This window comes from Mustela nigripes, chromosome 1 (genome assembly GCF_022355385.1).
Source record: "Mustela nigripes isolate SB6536 chromosome 1, MUSNIG.SB6536, whole genome shotgun sequence".
NCBI classification, from domain to species: Eukaryota; Metazoa; Chordata; class Mammalia; order Carnivora; family Mustelidae; genus Mustela; species Mustela nigripes.
Window position 1 is genome coordinate 198,548,745 of NC_081557.1, and position 22,910 is coordinate 198,571,654.

Here is a 22,910-nt window from a genome sequence, read left to right on the forward strand (position 1 = left end):
CAGCAGTAGCTGCACGCTTCTGGCTTCCCCACTTTCACACAAAGGGGAACCTTTGAGCAGGGCACTCACGCGCCTTCCAATGCACAAAAGCCAATGACACGGTGCCCTCGACTGTCCGGCGTTTGGAGCGCCTCGCGAATGATCTTTCTTGCGCACAGTTATGCATACAAACGCAAAGTTGTGCCTCGATCTAGTCCCCCACCACCACACTTCGCCGCCGCCGCTTTTCTTGTATTTGTTTCTTTAACAAAGAGCGATGACTGTCCCGGTGCGCGGAGGGACTAATGCTAGTCCCTCTCGGGCTCCTGCAGCCCCACTCTGATAGACCTGACGCGGTATCCTCCAGGTTCATCGCTGGGCTCCAGCCTTAGTCTTTTTGCAGCTCCATAATCAGTCATGAGAGAAGGAAAAAAACGTGAAGAATTTAAGTGGTAGCTGTTCTTTAAAGTAACGTGGGAACTATGGAAATAACCTTAGAGTAGGGCTTAAATGTCAGAGGGCTGTCAGCCCCACTGATGTGTTCCTGAAGAAAGGAACAATTTAATGATCTCTTTCTTTCTTTTTGAAAACTGTTAATGTCTTTTTATTTACTGGAGGAGGGGATACAGGGGTGGAAATGGTACTCTTTCTTTTCCTATCTGGAAAAGCAACTCTGGTGACTCCTTAAGAGATTTTTTACTTTTAAACCTAGAGGAAACCTGGATGGCAAATAGGGTTAATCAAAGAGATCCTCTTAACTCTGATGAAGTTTTATGGATCCCTTGGTTCTAAAACATGGCGACTCTTGACATTCTTTTGAACTAAAGAATTCAAATCTTTAATACACAAACAGGATACTACAAACATAGCAACAGTTCTAGGGCAGTATTTCTAATCTCACATTTCCTGCAAAATAGGGGAATCATTGTCCGCTCAATAGATGGAATGAATTAATAATACTACTGAATCTTGGTGACAATAACATGTCATATTAAGGAGCGTGCAAGGACAAAGCCTGATTCCTGCAGTTAGGAACAGATCTCACCACCTGGGTCAAATCATTCCTGTTTTCAGCTACCATGAGAAGAACTGTGTCTCTCCTGCTGCCAGTTGGAAGTAAACTGGAAAGTCCCAGGTGGTTAACAATGGTAAATTATGCTGTTCTCAATTCTTCAGTGCCCCTTCCATGCATGTTCTTTGAAATGTGGCTTTGCAGTTCTTCTAATTAGATGCAGAAAGTTTCTCCACCCTACTGATGTTGGACTTAGGTTATTCCACTTGGTTTTGGCCAAGAGTATGGGCAGAAGTAACAGTGTAACAGTTCTGAGCCTGTCCTTAGGTGATTTTTCATGTTTCCGCTTGCCTTTCTCCCACACCTGCCTTTCACAATGTGAAGAACATGCCTGGGTAGTCTGCTGGTAAAGCAAGAATGAGAGACATGAAGCTGGTCTAGAACCATCCCCAGCTTGGAGCCTGTGACCTGCAGAAAAAAAGGAATTGTTGTTTTAAGCACTGTGTTTGGGAGTGGTTTGCTATCCAAAACTAGTGTTCCAATAGCTGACTGGTAGAATAGGAGATGGAACGATCTGTTTCCTTGGCATTGGCCTTAAAGGTGGCAGCCTGATGTCTCTGGGGCAGCTCTTCCATAGTGGGTCTTGGAAGGGCACAGCTTTGTCGAAGCCAAGTAAAAAACCCAGAAAGTGTAGCATGGCATTCTAAAGACCTCAGATTCAGTAGGAAAGGGATGATGTGGTCAGTGGTCCTAGCTAATGAACATAAACTTCAGGATCTCCAGGTTGTAACTAAACGGCTCTTGCTTCTGGGGTGCCTGGGTGGCTCAGTCAATTAAGTGACCAACTCTTGATTTCTGTTCAGATCATGATCTCAGGGTCATGAGATCCAGCGAAGGGTTCCGTGCTCTTTAGGGAGTCTGCCTATCCCTCTGCTCCTCCCCATCCTCATCCTCTCTCTCTCTCTCTCTCTCTCTCTCAAATGAATAAATCTTTGGGTACCTGGTTGAGGTGTCTACCTTCAGCTCAGGTCATGCTCCCAGGGTCCTGGGATCAACCCCCACATTGAGTTCCCTTCTCAGTGGGGAGTCTGCTTCTCCCTCAGCCCCTTACCCCCCCATGCTCTCTCTCTCTCTCTCACTTTCTCAAATAAATAAAATCTTTAAAATAAATAAAATAAAATAAATGTTTTTTTTTTAAAGTTGCTCTTCTTTTTTTGCATTGTACAGTTTATTTTGTAATTATACAAGTACTTCACTAATGCAGTCTCATCATCAATTTTCAAATAATACAAAATGGACTCTTTTTTTAAAGATTTTATTTATTTACTTGTCAGAGAGAGAGAGCACAGGCAGACAGAATGGCAGGCAGAGGCAGAGGGAGAAGCAGGCTCCCTGCCGAGTAAGAAGCCCAATGTAGGACTCGATTCCAGGACGCTGAGATCATGACCTGAGCCAAAGGCAGCTTCTCAACCAACTGAGCCACCCAGGCATCCCCAAAATGGACTTTTTAAAAAGTCAAGTCTCTGGCTTTCCTTCTCTACTTCTCTTTCCACTCCTCACCCTGCATACATAACCAGTCTTTCCACATCTCTACCTTTCCACAAGTAACCATGAATGATAAATTAACATTTCAGTTTCCTGAAGTTTTTCTGTGCATTTATATACATAACACATGTAATTATGTAGACTAACTATAAATAAAATGGTATAATATGTGTATTAGATAGACTGCTTCTGCACTTCTTTTCTTGGTTTATTTACACTTTGTTCTCTCTTACCAACTAAGAAAGTCTTTTTTAAAATTTCACCGTCTTTAGTATAATGGATTAGCCAAGAGAAGATGTTTTCCCACTTCAGAATCAGAATGTTAAATGGGAAAATGAACTTTTAGGGCCAGTTTAGGAATGGGAGTGATAATCAACATGAGGAACACAGAAGACTAACTTCTGCTACTGGAAGCTGGCTACCACAAGGGCATTTCACACTTAGTGGACTCTGAATTACTGACCTTAAACCTGTTGGGAGTCCCTCATTGCATATAGGCAAATCGCTATGTTACCAGCAACTATGTAGACTCTACAAGAACAGCCAGAAAAATCTCTACTTTTTGCTTCTCTTTAAGGAGTAAGTGATTATGGGGTACCTGGGTAGCTCAGTCAGTTGAGTGTCTGCCTTTGGCGGGTCAAGATCCCCAGATTGGATTAAGTCCCACATCAGTCTCTCTGCTCCCCGGGAGTTGGCTTCTCCCTGTCTCTTCTCCCTCCCTCTGCCTCCTCCACCCCCTCAGCCAGGAGTTGGCTTCTCCCTCTTCACACTTTCTCTCTCAAATAAATAAAGTCTTTTAAAAAAAGAAGAGAGTAAATGGTTCTGAGTGCTATTGTCCAGTTATATCCTGGTATTAACCTACCTTATTTAAAAGCCACTATATCCATCCCTTCCACTGCCCTTTTCTGGGCTTCTACAAAGGTGATTATTCATAACTCTCCCATACTCTGCTTCTGCAAAGGAACCCAGGCTCCAGACTCACACCTATTTTAGGTACCATTTTGCCTTATATGCATCAGAATCTCTAAAACATTTTATTTTATTTTATTTTATTTTAAAGATTTTATTTATTTATTTGACAGAGATAGAAATCACAAGTAGGCAGAGAGGCAGGCAGAGAGAGAGGGAGAAGGAGGCTCCCCACTGAGCAGAGAGCCCAATGGACCCTGAGATCATGACCTGAGCTGAAGGCAGAGGCTTAACCCACTGAGCCACCCAGGTGCCCCTCTAAAACATTTTATATGAAACAAGTTATAAGAGGCTTTCCCCAGAAAATGTTCAAAACCTCTGGGTGGGGGTGTTAATTTGAAACAATCCCTAAGAATGAAATTTGTACCATCAAAAGCAATCAGATAAAATAAGCAGAAAGTACAAAGTTTGAATGTAGAACAGAAGTTAAGTCCTCGTAGAAGGGAAGTTAAATCCTCATGAGTCACACATGTAATTTTACCTTGTACTGTTTTCTAGTAAAACAAGTACTTGAAATCATTTCATATTTTGAGTTCTTGATATATTTTTAAAGCAGCTTTCTCTTTAAGAGAGTGCTTTACATTTTATTAGTTCTCTCAACAAATAAATTACTTTTAGCATACATTTTATTGCTTTGTTAAAATATTTGAAGTGTTGGGGCGCCTGAGTGGCTCAGTGGGTTAAAGCCTCTGCCTTTGGCTCAGGTCATGATCCCAGGGTCCTGGGATCAAGCCCCACATCGTGCTCTCTGCTCAGCGGGGAGCCTGCTTCCTCCTCTCTCTCTGCCTGCCTCTCTGTCTACTTGTGAACTCTGAGTGTCAAATAAATAAATAAAATATTTTTTAAAAAAATTTGAAGTGTTAAGATGGATTGTATTTTATTCTAGTTAGAATTTCTAATATTTTTCAATGATAAAACCAATTTTTGTAAGCAGATTTGCCTCCTTGTCTTTATTATAAAAATTAAAAATCCAAATGAAATGTACATGAAGACAATTTTATTGGTGATTTAAGATCATATTAATCTTTAGAGTTTCTAAATAAAATAGGTTTCCTATTAAAAGCCAAGATAAATGCCATAGTAATTAGTTAAAATGCAAAGATAAATATATTCCAGGGGGAAAGTTCTGAAATAAATTTCCATATTTGTGAGCTGACTAATTTTCAAGGGCATTTAACTCTGTTTCTTCCATGCTACTAAGTTAAAATGAATTAATAAACAAACTTCCTTTCCGTTTATTTCCTGGATCACTCTAAAGATTAGAAATGCAAACCAAAAACTTTGTTTTCTCCACTATTTGTTTTCTTTCTTCTCTGCAGTTTTTTCCTATTAGCCAACTAATTAGAGTGGGGGGCATTATTTTAATAATAGTAAATAATAATGAAATAATAACAATAATATTGACCACTATTAATATACTACTAGGTATTTTTTCTTAATTTTTACGAGTATCTCCATCTTAGTTTTTACGAGTATCTCCATCTTACAGTTCACATCCAAGGTAAGAAAGGTTAAGCTACTCATTCAAAGTTACACAGTTAACAATAGAGTTTGATATTCAATCCTTCTCCAGAGCCCATGCTTTTAACCACAAGCACTTCTTAAAGTACAGTTGTGTTTTAACTGTTCATGATCAAACATCAAGGACAAAAATTATTGCCCTCTCCTTCAGCTTTGACACTGGCCTCATGTCCTATTCTCCCGAATTCGCTGGGCTTGGATGCCACCTTGCAGGTCTACTCACCTCTGCTTGGGTCCTGCTCTGCCTAACATAGCAGATGGTTGAGTGTTTCTGGCCATCTTCCTCATCTCCTCTCTCCAGACACTCCTTCCTCCACCAATTGCCAACATATTCCCTCTCTTCCTGTTCCTATTTCTTGTTCTTCCTGTCCGCTTCACTGTCTGACTAGACCTCCCACATCTGCTGATGACCCCGACCACTAAGCAAAAAGAGAGAGAGAGATTAGGGTCCGGATAAGAAGCCAATCGATATGGAGGATGAAAGGGTCACTATAATTAAGAAGAACAGTAATTAAAATGTGAATACCAGGCAGGGAAAAAGAAATGGAATAAATAGGAAGATGGGCTGAGTGTTTTAACAAACTATGAATCTAGGGGCATCTGGGTGGCTCAGTTGGTTAGGTGTCCAGCTCTTGGTTTCCACTCAGGTCATGATCTCAGGGTCCTAACATCCAGCCGTGCCATGGGCTCTGTGCTCAGCAGGATTCTGCTTGAGAATCTCTCCCTCTCCCTGTGCACTTCCCCTGTTCTTGCGTGCCCGCTCTCTCTTTCCCTCTCTCTCTCAAAAATAAATAAATAAATAACAAATAAATAAATCTTTAAAATACTGTGAATCTATATAAGTGAATGGAAACTCCTATAATGTGAAGAAGAGAGGGAAATAGTAATAGTTCTACAGTTAAAGTTAATATTCAAGAGGTATAGTAATTGATAATAACTGTAATTATATGTGATCAGAGTCCTAAATACTCAAAAAATACTTTTGAAATTTAGCATCATCTTAGTAGTGTTGATTGAATGTGTACTTACTTTTCACCTTTTATTTTAATCCCCATAACAACCCAGGAAATACTGTTATCATTTGCAGACTATGACATCGAGGTGACGGAAGAGTAAAGCAACTTTCTCGAGACCACCAGCAAGTGAGCAGGGGAGCCAGGCAGGAGACCCCAAGCAGGCTGGCTCCAGACTCCACGTTCCTTCCTTCCGTTCCTGCCATTCTGCTCTGCTTCCTCCTCCTCTGTGTTGTCCTCTCCAGGATTGAAGGAGAGACCAGGCCAGCTTCTCCCTATCCTGTGCTCTCTTATGAATAAACCAATACCTCTGATCTGTGATTTGAAGTGAAAGGGCCTTATTCACAATTCAACCAGCTAAAAGTAGAGAATTTCTACTGTCTACTAGAAGAGAATTTTCAGAGCCCAGCTACTAAATCTGCATTTTTATTTGGTTACCTGGATGGAGAAAGAAAACTAATTTTTTAAAAAGATCTTATTTATTTATTTATTTGACAGAGAGACAGAACACATGAGCAGGGGCAGCAGCAGCAGAGGGAAAGGGAGAAGCAATCTCCGTGGAGCAGGGAGCCCACCAACGTGGGGCTCAATCCCAGGACCCTGAGATTCTTACCCCAGCTGAAGGAGACGCTGAAACAACTGAGCCACTGAGGTGCCCCAAGAAGTAAGCTTTGACAGATGGAAAGGGCAAGTTTGGAGTCCACAGTCTCCAGTTTTTAGTCTTCTAGATCTGTCAGGAATATTATGTATTTACTCTGACCCAATTGTTCTACTGTTAAGAACACTGAGGCCTAAAAATAAGTGACTTGCTTTTGTTAATGCAGGACAGAGTTGGAATTTGAATCCCGCTTTTCTTATTTTCACAAGCTCCCTTTTGAGGTCACTGAGGTGAAAGTTGGGAAAGAGGAAGGTCTTTGGAAATGCTGACACCCCTTGAGCCTAACCGGGAAGTTTAGCAATAACAGCCTCCCTCTCACTGACTAGGTGGGGCAGGGCAGGAAAGGGAGGGACAGAGTAAGATGGGGGGCGGGGCAAGAAGCCTAGGGTAGAAGGAGGGAGACAAGCTTAGATCTGGTGAGGCAGAGAGAGAGAGGTGGGAAATTAAGGAGCCAAGCCAAATCTCAGGAAAGAGCTAAAATTGGTTAGGCAAACTGTGAACTCAAATGTAGGCAGTTATCTACTTTACGATTGTGTCTAAAGCTAGCCAAATCCATATGTTCAAAATTATTTTGCTTTTCAGTTTTTCCTCAGGATGTCCTGTATATTTTTATAAGGTGGTTTACATGTATTATAAGCCGATTTCTGTGTTTTTCCAACACTTCTATGATGGAAAACTTAATCATTTTTATATTGTTCTAGCGAAATTTCAGTCTTTAATATTTTTTATTTACCATTAATCCAAAGAGCCCCTTAATCACTAACATGGTATTTGCTGAATTAGGCAGGAACTAGATACATTGAACTTCCAAATGACAAGACTGAGTAGAGCAAGGGGCAAATTTGTACTGAAGTAAGATGCATATCTGGTTATCCGGCCAAATGAGTAGCACTGACTCTTTTTGATTGTAAAATTTTAAAATGGCAACAGCAGGTGCTTCTGTAAGTGGTCTAGATAACTTGAAACTTAATGAGTAGTTCCCAGGACCATGGTGCGTGTGATTGATTTTGTGAAACCCTCACCCCACAAAAATAAATAACTGGGATCCTGTTTTCCAGTAGCAGATTTTTGGAGTGAGATAAATGAATGAGGTAAAGGAATGAAAAAGTAAGTTAAAAGTGTCTTTTGTGTACTCCAGGTATACTCATTGTTTCTATTCTTAGAGCAAAATATTTCAAAGAGATCTTTGAAATGCAAGTAGAGCATGTGATTCTTGATCTTGGAGTTTTAAGTTTGACCCTCATGTTGGGTGTAGAGATTACATAAAAATAAAATCTTATAAAAAAAAAAAAAGAGAATACAAGAAAAAAGAGAAAGCAAAATATGGTGAATTCAGGGCCTAAGGTCACTCAGTATGCTTGGTAACAAACACTTCACATTTGGGGTACCTGGCTTGCTCAGTCAATAGAGCATTTGATTCTTGATCATGGGGTTGTGAGTACAAGCCCCATGTTGAGTGTAGAGATTACTTAAATAAATAATCTTTTGGAAAAAAAAGGACTTCATGTTTTTTAAATGTTAGAAATTATGAAATTCACATCAATTTGAAATGAATAGTATGACAGTAGTATAAGAAAAATCTTGATGAGCCAAGAAGAGATGAAATTTTAAAAAAAATATTAAAAATGAGCTCCTGGATGGCTCAGTGGGTTAAGCCTCTGCATTCAGCTCAGGTCATGATCTCAGGGTCCTGGGATTGAGCCCTGCATGGGACTCTCTGCTCAGCAGGGAGCCTGCTTCCTCTTTTCTCTCTGCCTGCCTCTCTGCCTACTTGTGATCACTGTCTGTCAAATAAATAAATAAATAAAATCTTCTAAAAAAAAAAACCCAAAAATATCCTAATGGTCAAGCTTTGAAATGTTATAAAGAAATATGGCCTCGCTTAATCAAATATAATTAGAAGCCTCCAAGAATTAGCCTAAAAAAGTGAATTTCCATGTTGGGAGGGGCAACAGATTTACCCACTACCACTCTGAGAATTTAGTCTTCCCTGTGACACTAACTCTGATGATCACTTCCAGTCCTATACTGAGCCATTAAGTATGTGCCTCCCAATTAACATTTTCTTGTACTCACTACTCTTGTCTCATTAGTTGTGAAGCTCTTTAGCTTTTCTATCGGTTCTCCTAAATTTCATTCTTACAGATTTTTCATTCTGGCAGGTTTTTAAAAGCTGATCAATATCTCAAATATTATAAAATTCAGAAAAATAAAATATACGATACTATTTTTATTAATCAGCTGCCTGACATGCCTCTAAAGTAATTTTATTACATTCACTGGCTACATAGGCTTTCATTGCTTCTCCATGTGATGAGTTTGCAGATATTATTTTCTATAGAAAGAATATAAAGATAACTAAATTTTTGTCTAGCTTAGAATATTAAAATTTGTCTTTTTAAAAAATTTTTTTGGGGCACATGCACCCGAATGTTTATAGCAGCCATGTCCACAATAGCCAAACTATGGAAAGAACCTAGATGTCCATCAACAGATGAATGGATCAAGAAGATGTGGTATATATACACAATGGAATACTATGCAGCCATCAAAAGAAATGAAATCTTGCCATTTGTGACAACGTGGATGGAACTAGAGCGTATCATGCTTAGCGAAATAAGTCAAGCAGAGAAAGACTTAACTATCATATGATCTCCCTGATATGAGGAAGTGGTGATGCAACATGGGGGCTTAAGGGAGTAGGAGAAGAATAAATGAAACAAGATGGGATTGGGAGGGAGACAAACCATAAGTGACTCTTAATCTCACAAAACAAACTGAGGGTTGCTGGGGGGAGGGGGGTTGGGAGAAGGGGAGTGGGGTTATGGACATTGGGGAGGGTATATGCTTTGGTGAGTGCTGTGAAGTGTGTAAACCTGGAGATTCACAGACCTGTACCCCTGGGGATAAAAATATATTATATGTTTATAAAAAATTTAAAATTTAAAAAAAAAATTTTTTTTGAAGATTTTATTTATTTGAGGGGTGCCAGGGTGACTCAGTTGGTTAGGTATCTGCCTTCAGCTCAGGTCATGATCCCAGGGTCCTGGGATCCAGCCCACATCAGGCTACTTGTTCAGTTGGGAAGGCTGCTTCTCCCTCTCCCGCTCCCCCTGCTTGTGTTCCCTCTCTCACACTCTCTCTCTGTCAAATAAATAAATAAATAAATAAAATCTTTTTTAAAAGAAGGATTTATTTATTTGAGAGAGAGCAGAGTGGGAGAGCGAGTGAGAGCTGGTGAGCAACAGCATGGGGTGGGGCAGAGGGAGAAGTAGACTCCCTGCTGAGTGGGGACCCCCCCCCAACCTGGGGCTCTATCCCAGGACCTGAGCTGAGGGCAGCCCCTTAATCCACTGAGCTACCCAGGCACCCCAGCAGGTGTGTTTAAATGCTGTAACTAAAGATTAGAAAAAGTTCATCTAAACCATGAACCTCAAAAAACAAACAAACAAACAAAAAACATGTAACTGTTGTAAAATACTGAACTAGTCTACAAGTTCAGGCACTGTGGAGGCAGCTGTCACCAGTTTCAACCCTCTCCCAACAGGAAAAATAGGCAGTTGTGGCCGGTACAGACTCCAGAAATAAGTGAATGGAGAGAAGTGATCTGAACCAACTGTGGTTAGAATGTCTCACTTTTATAAAACCACTGTGAGTATATCGGTGGGGTCCATCCTGGGTTCTCCACAGCAGTCAGTTTAAGTAAGAAGTCCTAAACTTAAAGCTTATTAACCTGAGGCCCACCTGCCCACCTGCCCCAAGTTTTTCTGAATCATCTCAGTTCCCTTATATAATACTCCCCTTTTTGGCTTAAGCTATATTAAGTTGGCACCCATTTTTTGCAAATCAAAATGTCTCATACAAGGCTCTGTTATATATATATGATTATGTTATCCCCAGATTACTACATTAGACCTGTAACTAGCATGCTTGGGACTCAAACTCATGACCCCAAAATCAAGAGTCCCATTCTCCACCAATTAAGCCAGCCAGGTGCCCCTCTAATTAGTATACTTGATGCTGTTTCCAATTCCAATTGGTTTCATACATACCTGCCAGATTAATCTTCTTAAAGCATAGCTCTGACGATGTCATCACTACTCAAAATCTCTGAATACAGACTCCCCAACTTGGCATTGGAAGTGATGGGGTTCAGGACATACTACCCCAAAATTTGGCATGTTGGCATATTAAATATTTTTTTTTGGCATGTTAAATATTTTAAGCTGAAGCAGTTTGACAAAATGGCAGAAGCAGGAAGGTCACTCTGACCTCCTATCCCCATCCCATAAAACCCTCTGTGAGAAGCGCCCTATCTATACACAGAGGAAAGAAACATCCTTATATCCGAAGACAAAGGAACACCCAGAAAAATCCTGACAAACAGGCCTTGCTAAGTTTCCCCAGTTTATTAAAAGTATCTCATACTCCTTAACCTATCATATATTTCTGTTACTGTCCTGTCTTCATCAAAGCTAGCATAAAAGAACATAGGTCTGTTTCTTTGGATCTTCATTTCTGTGTGAAGATTCCCAGGCCATGTAAAACTTATATTCAACATGTTACTACATACTATACAAATAATACATATTATATAATATTATATTTTACATAACATATAATGTATTTTATTATATTAATATAATGTAATATGATTAATATAATACAGATAAATATATTTATTTATATTTCTATTTATAATATAAAATATAAATTAATATGATAAAATATAGTTAATATAATATTTATATTATATTATTATATGGTATGTATTTTTGAATAATATAATAATCCTGTTAATCAGTCTTTGTCCATTTACTTTTCAGACCAGCAGCCAGGAGCCCTAGGAGGATAAAGGAAAATCTTTTCCTTCCCTACAAAGGCCTCTATAAAATGGTCCACTGCCCATCTTACCAAGTTTACTTTCCAACATTTTCCTTGGTGGAGTCTTGGCAACAGCCACAGAAGCTCTCACTCATCATGCCCTGAGCTCTTCCACCCACGTGCCTTTGCTCAGGATCCCCCTCCCACATACAACTCCCTCTCTTACTCTGGGTATCAGAGCTATGTGTCCTTAGAGTCTATCTCAAATATCCTCTCCTTCATAAACTTTTCCCTAATTTCCCAACAAACTTCTCATCCCCCACCCTAAATGTGATTTCTCCCTTCCCTTGACTCATGGGATCTTTTGTTTCCTACTTTACCAATGACACTCTATTTTTGCCTTAGTTTATAATCATTGTATACAGGAGCTCCAAAGTCAGTGAGCAAGAGGGAAAAAAGGGTTATAGTCCAGAAAATTCCTGGAAATTCCTCACAAGGTCCCAATTAGAGAGCAACCTACTGTTCTCTCTGGGTCAGCTGCACTCTCCTTCAGCATGGAAAGACATCACTGTTGCACCCCAGAGGAAAGGAATTGACCTTCATGGAGAGACCCTCCTATATAAGTATTACCAAATCTTCAAAGCTAAAATCCCCCTCAATTTGGCGATATACCTGTCCTCCGAGCATCACAGGAACAGTCCAGGACTGTTGTTCATTTTCCCCTAGCACACTCTCTCCAGAGCACATACCCACCGAGGAGAGAGTGAGGAGGAACTGCCTCCCAATTTAATTTTTCTCGCATTCTCTCAGTGTAGATGGTTAAATTCATGTAAATTAAGTGCACATAGAATGGGATTTTATAGTAGAGAAAGTACTTAAGAGGGGTTAAGGTGCAGACTCTGGCACTAGACGAAGTGAGTTTGATTCCTGGTTCCACCACTTATCTGACATGGAACTTGGCCAAGGTATATGATGACTTTTTCTCTTATACCCCAATTTACATCTGCAGAAAGGAACAATAAAGGGGCCTAGTTAATAAGCTTGTTGTAAGGATTAGATTAATTGATCTCTAAAGTAACACTATGTGCCATTTAGGCCTTACATGAAAATTAAATGAGCTAATATAGATAAAGCACTTAGAACAGCGTCTCAGCATGTATTAGTACTCAATATTACTTATGAGTATTACTTGTCTTTCTATCTCACTTCCCTCATATGCTTTTAACCCACTGAGCCACCCAGGCGCCCCCCTCATATGATTTTAAAGGATTAAATGAGAGGGGACACCTGGGAGGCTCAGTTGGTCAGTCTGCCTTTGGCTCAGGTCATGATCCCAGGGTCCTGAGTTTGAGCCCCGCATCAGGCTCCCTACTCAGTGGGGAGTCTCCTTTCCCTCATGCCTGCCACTCCCCCGGCTTGTGCGCTCTCTCTCTCTCTGTCAAATAAATGAAATTTTTTTTAAAGTATTAAATGAGAAGCATTTAGAACAACACCTACCACAGAATAAGTACTCTGAAAAGGTTAGCTATTACTATTATGCCACTATTGTGTCCCCCCTATGTAAGTTTCCTGAGGACAAGGACATCATCTTACACCATTTTACATTCTTGCAAAGACTCCAGTAGTGTCTGCTACACGTGAGTCACTCAAAAAACAGTTGAAAATCAGATAATGTTTTCCTCCCCCAAAATATTGAATCACATTGACTTTATTTTTTAAAAAAGAAATCATTTCAAAACATCAGGGCACTGAAATCATTTTATTTATTTTATTTTATTTTTAAATATAATCTCAGACATCTGGGTGGCTCAGTTGGTTAAGGGACTGCCTTGGGCTCAGGTCGTGATCCTGGAGTCCTGAGATAGAGTCCCACATCTGGCTCCCTGCTCAGCAGGGAGTCTGCTTCTCCCTCTAACCCTCCCCTCTCTCATGCTCTCTCTCTCTCTCTCTCTCATTCTCTCTCTCACAAATAAATAAATAAAATCTTAAAAAAATAAAAGTAATCTCAGTGCCCAAGGTGGGGCTCAAACTTACAACCCTGAGATCAAGAGTCCCATGCTTTACCAACTGAGCCAGTCAGGCATCCTGAATTACATTGGTTTTAATTTTTACAAGCCTTTTATAAAGAAACCAAACAAACATATATTCATGAGTACCTAAATGACTTTCCTATACTCTTAAGCTGTCTTTAGTGTCTTGCAAGAATAGCTTCCAGAGTAAGAAGTTATTCAGGTACCAGAGTCAGACTGTAAATTACTTGGGGATAAATGTTGACTTCAGTTTCTCTGTGTTTTATTTTTACTAAGGACATTTGTGCTTATCTTTTTTTTTTCCTTAAAGATTTTATTTATTTATTTGACAGACATATATCACAATTAGGCAGAGAAACAGTCTAAGAGAGAGAGAGGCGAAAGCAGGCTCTCTGCTGAGCAGAGAGCCTGATGCCAGCTTGGCTCCATCCCAGGACCCTGGGATCATGACCTGAACTGAAGGCAGAGACTTTAACCCACTGAGCCACCCAGGTACCCCTAGCAACTGATCTTAAAGTTAATTCATGTTAATTCATGATCTGTGGTTTTAAAACACCTTGGAAATGATTCTAGGACATCAAGAAATATATCATCTTCAATTTGTAACTGATTACCAATCTTTTGGTATCCTACGTGTTTTTGTACTTTTTGGTTTTTTTAAGTAATCTCTAGGTCCGGTGTGGGGGTCAAACTCATGACCCTGAGATCAAGAGTCTCATGCTTTCCCGACTGGGCTGGCAGGAGCCCCTTTTTGTATCTTTTAAATAAAAGTAGTAATACCAACTGATCTCCCCCCAAATTTGATGACAAATAGGGAAATAAACAAAATGCTTAGAAAGTTAATAGGACTACAGTCTGTTGGTGAAAAGACTCCATTGTCAGAGATGACATTTTTCTCCTCTTTCACAGTTCACATCTTTCAAAGGGACCACATGGAGAGATAAGAGAAAGGGAGACTCTCAAACAGCTTCATCACTGAAACAATCTTTCCAATCAATGGGATCACAGAGGTGTCAGCCAGGTAGAGCTTTGTTAACCCAAGTAGGTGTCAAATGCTCCTCTTTCTTACTTTAACAAATGGGAAATCTTATTCTTCTAGCAACTAGTGTGATCATTTCTCTTAGGAATGAGACCTACCTGTTGGGAAATTTCTATGTTTAGCCAGCAGAGAAGCTAAGATTTAAGTGTGAAGAGCTATTCATCAAAAGGAGAATAAGGGGAGGAATTTGTTGATTGCACAAAAAAGATAGGGGGTAGAGTTGAAGCCACAGAGATGATAGACAGTTGGCTCTGCCCCGTGAGATGCATTCATTCAGCAACGCAGCAAATCCTTGGCAGAACTGTTAACCTCAGAAAGTGCTTGGCGGTATGGAATTCCAGTGCAAAACAATGAAGAGCATGCTTCCAACATCCATCTTAGCCTAAGGTCAAGGGAGCCCCAAGGAAGCAATCTTTAAGGAATTCACAGAAATCTAAAAGCAGATTTGGGGCTCTCACAGTCCATAAAAAAAGTGAGTGCTGGGACCAAGTTTTCCTAAATCTCTGAAGGGTGGGAGGCCCCAATCCTATCTGCTTCACATTATTAGTAGTATTAGGATGAAGGTAGCTTATTTTCAAAATTATGAATAATTAAACAAAATGGGAGAGATGAGAGATAAACATTTTAAGTAATTTTAACACAAACAATAGAACATTTTGCCTACAAAACCAAGCAGATCACTTTCAGTATTAGAGCAGAAATAAATTATAAGAAGGAAACTTCCTTGCTATATTAACAATTTTGAGTGGAATGTGCGAAAGTACTTAAAATAGAGATTGCTCTACTTTATTGTAGCACCTATCCTTATCCTGTCTAGAAACTATGAGCCCTCAAACAGAAATAAAAATTTTATCCTTTCTTATCTGAAGATTTAATTTTTGAGATTAAAGTTGGCCTTGGGGTGCTGGGTGACGCAGTTGGTTGAGTGTCAGACTCTAGGTTTCAAGGTGATGAGATGCAGCTCTGTTGGCTCAGGGCTCAGACTGAGTCTGCTTGAGAACTTCTCACCCTTTCCCTCTGCCCCTCCACCCTGTACTCCTGTACACACACACACACACACACACACACACACACTCACTCTCTCTCTCTCTCTCTTTCAAATAAATAAATCTTTTTAAAAAACAATAATAATAAAAATGAAGTTAGCCTTTTTTCTTATTGTAAAAGCAGAGTATGGCCATTTTGGAAAAGTTTTTAAATTTGAGAGAGTAAATCCATGCCTTTTAATTTAATTTTATTTATTTATATGTCAGAGAAAGAGAGAGAGTGAGGGAAAGCACAAGCAGGGAGACCAGCAGGCAGAGGGAGAAGCCAAGTCCCTGCTGAGCAGGGAGCCTGATTCGGAAATCAATCCCAAGACCCTGGAACCATGACCTGAGCTGAAGACAGATATTAAACCTACTGAGCCACCCAGGTGTCCCAATCCATGCATTTTTAAAAAAAAAAGTATTTAGGGACGCCTGGGTGGCTCAGTTGGTTAAGCAGCTGCCTTCGGCTCAGGTCATGATCCCAGAGTCCTGGGATCGAGTCCCACATCGGGCTCCTTGCTCCGCAGGGAGCCTGCTTCTCCCTCTGACTCTGCCTTCCACTCTGTCTGACTGTGCTCGCTCTCACTCGCTCTCTCTCTGACAAATAAATAAATAAAATCTTTAAAAAAAAAAAAAAGTATTTATTTGGGGGTGCCTGGGTGGCTCAGTCGTTTAAGTGTTTGCCTGCATCTCAGGTCACGATGTCAGGGTCCTAGCATCAAGACCCAAATCAGGCTTTCTGTTCAGCAGGGAGTCTGCTTCTCCCTCTTACTCTCCCTCTGTGCTCTTTCTCTCGAAAGTAAATAAATAAAATCTTTTAAAAAATGAATGCAATAAAATATATTCATTTTATTTTTAGATTAATCTCTACACTCAGACAGACTTGACCTTGCATGTGGATACTTTTTGGCTCTCCTCCCTCACCACCACAGCTCAGCCACTGAGAAGCCATTACACTTTGAACTCCCAGTTTCCTCCAGTGGACCTCTAGTTTATAACAGTCTTCCCAACTTACTCCTTTTCTCCATTAGAAAGAGCATACCTCTCCTTTGTTCTCCAGACTTAACTACGGTTCTACCAGCAGCTTATTTGCCCTGGATTGCAATTCTCCTTTATTCCTGAATAAACCCATTTTTGCTGGTAAAATAATTGGTAGCTTTTATTTTTACGATTAACAACAAAAAACTGACTTGAGCCACCTAAGCCAAATACAGCAATGAATTTATTGGCTCACTTATCCAACCCATGGACAGACAAGGAGGATTGTAACAAAGCCACTCATTTTCAGGTTGCTCACTCCATCTTTCTCCTCTGCTTCTTTTAATAGTTTGGATTTATTTTGCAAGCCAGCTTGCTACATTGAGATAGTGTAGCCTTCAGGCTCATATCCTCAGTGTCCCTGGGCATCATGGACGAATTCTTACCCAACACAGGAGTCCTATTTCCATAAGAAAATAAAAATGTTGGGAGAAAACATTTTCAATATTCTTCATTCTTTGGCTGCTGTCTTCTCCACCACATACGCTCGTACACCTACCTTCTTCCCCTACATATAATTCCAGAAGTGTCCTTGCCTAGCCACTATGCAGCCTTGTCCCAGCTCCAGGAGCTTTATGTCAGGTCAGTTCATGATCAGAGGGATGCCTAGGAGGCTCAGTTGGTTAAGCGTCTGCCTTCAGCTCAGGTCATGAACTCAGGGTCCTTGGATTGAGCCTCCAGTCAAGGTTCCTGCTCAGCAGGGAGCCTGCTTCTCCCTCTGCCTGCCACTCCCCTGCTTGTGCTCTCTCTCTCTGTCTCTGACAAATAAATAAATAAAATATTTTTTTAAAAAATCATGATCAGGATGTTGAAGCATCTCGTTGCCTTACAACTTACAAGTAAACAATAAATCTGAATATCCTTGCTACCCCTTAATAAAAAATAAGATAAACATTCTTTTCAAAGCAATGTTCAAAAGAGGGCAAGTGGAAAAAGCCACACACAGAGTATAGGCCACGACTTCCTGGAAAGAGATAGCAAGTCAAGTCTTTTGTGGACTCAGAGCATTCAATCTCGGAGAAAGCTCTATAGAGGGGCCACTACCAAGGCTATCTATGTCTACATGTCTTAGCTGAATGGGTAGAACTATAAATTTATAGATAGCGTGCAACTGATGCAGTTTTCATGTGATGAGCCCAAAATATTTTAGAAGCTGCTTAGGCATAACTGAACCCAGTGACATTTAAATTAAATGGCAATTAGAAGAAGAAAGAAAGATGCCATGCATACAGATGTCAAACCATTACCCTGACTACCCTGTAACTTAACTAATGTGGCTTTCTTTTTCTTTTTCAAAGTAAGTTCTACACCCAGCGTGGGGCTTGATCTCACAACCCTGAGATCAAGAGTGGTATGCACCACCAATGGAGCCTGCCAGGTATAGCTCAATAAGAGTGGGCAAAATGAAATAAAAAATAAATTTAAAAAGAAAAAAGAAAGGAAAGAAGGAAAGACCCAAACAAGGGAACATGTACTTGGTATCTTCCACAATAGACATTTACGCCTTATCATTGTATTGTGTTCAGGAATTTAGGCAGATTTCAGTTGAAGGTAAAGAAATTCCTAAGGATATCCTTCTCTTTATTGAGAAGAACATTTAGAATATTATAAGAAATATTATAGGGGCACCTGGGTGGCTCAGTGGCCACCTGGGTGGCACCTTCGGCTCAGGTCATGATCCTGGGGTCCTGGGTTCGAGCCCCGCATCGGGCTCTCTGCTCAGCAGGGAGCCTGCTTCCCTCTCACTCTCTGCCTGCCTCTCTGCCTACTTGTGATCTCTGTCAAATAAATAAATAAATAAAATCTTTAAAAAATATATTGTAATGTCCTTATTTTTGTGAAGTAACAAATATATTAGTAAGTATGAATATTGACAAAGAAAGCCAACCCATGAAATGGGCAGTATCTAAAGAATATCTTGAAGAAAAAAAAAAGACATGTGAACATGGAATCAAAGACAAGCAAATGAGCAGGACAGTAAGTTATTTGATTCTAGACTGACCCCTTTAGTGGGTCCATCTGGAGCAGGCTGAGGTAGTGCTGACCATATTTAACCCAGATATCCCTGCCGTGGGGCAACTGTGGGAGAAGAGTCTGATACTGGGCCTGACGTTTAGGTGTGCCCAAATTGAAGCGTTGGGGAGGAGAGGATCAGGGGCTGGGGACCAACTACCAAAGCATCCTCAGTGAACAAGCATGCTAAGTAATTCCATATTTTACTTCAGAGTTCCAGGTCAAATGGATTCATAAAAATGAATAGCATGTCTGCATAGCATGTCTCAAAGTCGAAAACTTACTGTAGATGTTTCAAAAAGATAAAAGTTTTATAACTGTTCAGTTCATAAAACTAAGAAAATACAAAAGTTAAGTTTTTCAAATAAGAGTTAATACCACATTATTCACATGCAATTCTGTCAATTTTGAATGCAAACTGTTGTTTAAATAAAAGATAGAATGGTATTTACAAAGATATGATTATTTGAGGGGCGCCTGGGTGGCTCAGTCAGTTAAGCATCTGCCTTCTGCTCAGGTCATGATCCTGGAGATCTGGGATCAGCCCCATGTCAGGCTCCCTGCTCAGCGGGGAGTCTACCTCCTTCCCCGCCCTGCCTTGGGTTCTCTCTCTCTCTCTCTTTAAAAGAAAAAAAAATTAATAAAAGTCAAGGTCAACTGTATATTTAAAAATGGTTAAGATGGTAAATTTTACATTATATGTATTTTACTGCAATAAAAACAATTTTTAAAAAGGTAAAATTAGACATAGATGGCAGTGTATCTTAGGTACATCATTAAGTTTGCTACCTAACTGATTAATTGCATATTTTCTCATGACTAAAAGTTAGTATGTTCCAGACCTGCACTGTCTGCTGATATGGTAGTTACTGGCCACATGTGGATTTTGAACACTTTTGTTGTGGTTTGTTCAAATTGACATGTGGTGTAAGTATAAAATACTCTAGATTTCGAAGACCTAGTTAATAACCCTCCCAAAAGATAAAATAGCTCAGTAATAATTTTTTATTGGTAACATGGTGATGATAATACTTTAGATATATTGAGTTAAATAAACTATATCAAAATTAATGTCACCTTTTAAATTTTTTTAAATGTCAATATTAAAATATTGAAATTTATACACATAGCTGGCACTCTATTTTCGGTGAACAGTGCTGCTCTGCACAGACTTTCTGACAGCAGGAAGAGCTTAGCCCTTGTCTGCACATCCTGGGGAAAGGGAGGTGAGGAACAGTGTGGGCAGTTCTCCCAGAAAATGAAACCCTCAAATCTAAAAATCAGGCCATTATTCTTACAATGGGATACTGAAATATTTGTTTTGAACTATACGAGCCTAAAATCTGTTCAGAGTCTTCATTTAAGACATTTTATTTTGCAGGTTTAAACAGAAAAGCTAAATTCCCTGGCAATCTACCCACAATATTCGAAAAGGAATTTCCCAATGTGGATAAAAACAGTGAACTGTAGTATTTTTCCTTCTAGAATAGAATTTTACAGAATCTACTGCAAGATTTCCATGTTAAAAAAACAAAAGAAAACAAAACAAAAGCAACAACAAAAAAACCCACAAAATTGAAATAGAACTAGGTGGCAGTAAGACCAAAATAATTTGTTTCATTGTAGTCTAGTCTTTGTCCGTATATTTAGAAAATGAACACACAGACAGTATCTTTTCAATTATTCGTTTTCTTTGTGCACATTTAGCCCTAAGGTTCAGTGTGTAGGCTCCCTCCGTCAGTCCTCTCAAGTCCACCTCTTCAGAGCAACACTCACAAAATCTCAAGCCCAACGCCTTACGCCAAATCCCAGCTCTTTCTAGCATGAAAGAGAACTCACATGAATATTCACTTTCCGACTTGCCGTTGTGGAGTTTGATTATGAGCCCCTATCAGTTAGGTTCCCTCCATCCTTCTGCTTTCCCTCCTTTCTTGTGCCCACCCCGCCCCCACCTTCCCTGGAGAGCATGGTGTTAGAAGCTCTCAGATTTGGTGCCCTCTTCTGTTTAAAACTTCCAGTGCGCATCCAGGCAATTGGCCTTGCTCTGAAGCAGCCTGAAAAAGCCTGAAACTGTTGGGAACAAGCCTAGAAGGTTCCTATGCAGGTTGAAAATTGTGTAAATGGAAGCGTCTAAGAAATGTGGAAACAACCAAAGGGATTCAAAAGGACTTCGTTTTCATTATCTTAAGAACAGTATGTCTGAAAATTAGACTTGTCTCACTTTCTGTTTCCAAAACTATGCCAAATATTTTTGGATTCGCAATATTTCTAATTTAGTGAATATCAACACACTTTTTTTTTAAAAGAAACTGAGTATTAATTTCCTATGGCTCATTTTGTTTTTTTAAGATTATTTATTTATTTATTTGACAGAGAGAGAGAGAGATCACAACTAGGCAGAGAGACAGGCAGAGAGAGAGGAGGAAGCAGGCCCCCTACTGAGCAGAAAGCCCACCGTGGGGCTCAATCCCAGGACCCCAGGATCACCACCTGAGCCGAAGGCAGAGGCTTTAACCCACTGAGCCACCTAGGCGCCCCTCACCACACTTTTACAAATCAACGAAATCAAGTTTTCTTGCTTTCTTGTTAGACAGGGTATATTACCTATTTCATTACACCAAAGCGAAATTTTTTTAAAGATTTTATTTGTCAGAAAGAGAAAGAGGAAGAGAAAGAAAGAAAGAAAAAGAGAGAGAGAGAGAGAGAGAGAGAGCACAAGCAGTGGGGAGGGGCAGAGGGAAAAGCAGAGTCCCAGCTTAGCAAGGAGCCATATACACGTCTTGATCCTAGGACCCTGGGTCATGACCAGCTAAAGGCAGACACTTAACCAACTGAGCCACCCAGCATCCCTGTTAAAATGTTTGTTTGTTTGTTTTTTTAAGATTTTATTTATTTATTTGACAGAGAGAGATCACAAGTAGAGAGAGAGGCAGGCAGAGAGAGAGAGAGGGAAGCAGGCTCCCTGCTGAGCAGAGAGCCCGATGCCGGCCTCGATCCCAGGACCCTGAGATCATGACCTGAGCCGAAGGCAGCGGCTTAACCCACTGAGCTACCCAGGCGCCCCCTGTTAAAATGTTTTTAAATTGTTCTGACAAAAGAGAATGTTTAAATTTGTACTACATCCTTGACCACAGTCCCACTGCTTGCTTTACCTGCTGGAGAGGTGGGGGAGGGGGGCAGTAGAACAGAGGATAACATTCTCCAGTCTAATCAGATTGTAACTGTTGGGAAGAGAAAAATACCACTTTAGGAGCATTTGGGACAGAGAGAGTGATAGAATATAAAATAGTACCGTGAAGGGCGCACTGTTGATGGCCACTCAGGATTCTTTCCCCTTCATGACCCTTGACTTCACTCCTGTCCCCAGTGACCCTGACTCCCAGAAGAGCATGCTCTGCATGACCAGAAGTGAAAATAAACTAGCCATCACTTTAGGAATATCTGAGTTTGAAAAGTGTCCTTGACCTTGACCACAATTAAATTACGTTGCCACCAAAGGAACCAGATGTCTTGGTTATATCTCATGGTCCAAAAAGTTGATGATTCTCACTGATATGATTTTCATAGTTAAGAGATAAATTTGTTTCCTCATGAAATTGTGATTTTACAAAAATATAAACTTTAAGGTTGCTAAAATGAATGTTGACCTGTATGTACTAAATTACTTATATACTGTATGTACTATATAATTATGTTACATTACTTTCTCAGTGGCAGAGGTCTCTACCGGTAGTTAAGGGAGTTTTCTCAGTTTCAGTACTCATACTTGCTGCTAAATGGGTGTGTGCCTCATGAACAGTCACGTAGTAAATCCTCTCTAAACTTTAGTTTCCTCATCTGTGTGCTTATGAGCTAACATGCAAAAATGTTTTTTAACCTATAAAACCAAAGGTATTGCTACCCAAATATAAAATTAAATAATTCCCTTTGGATTTGAAAATGAAGCCATTTGGGGACCCAATTTGATGATTTGCTTAGTAAAAGGTATTTGTTATAAAAGCTTAGCAGCAACGTACCTGCCCTCAAGGGCTTAGCGAGACCTTTAAACCATCACGACTGAGATGCACGGGGAGAAAAGTTTCAGCCGAAGTGAATCACGTGGTCCCTGATCTGAATGGTCTACATAAGATTTTTCTTATATAATTTTTTAAATTGTATGAATAAACAAGTAATATAAAATCCGCCATCGTAACTGTTTTTCAGAGTACAGTTCAGTAGGGTTAAGCTCACATTCTTAAGCA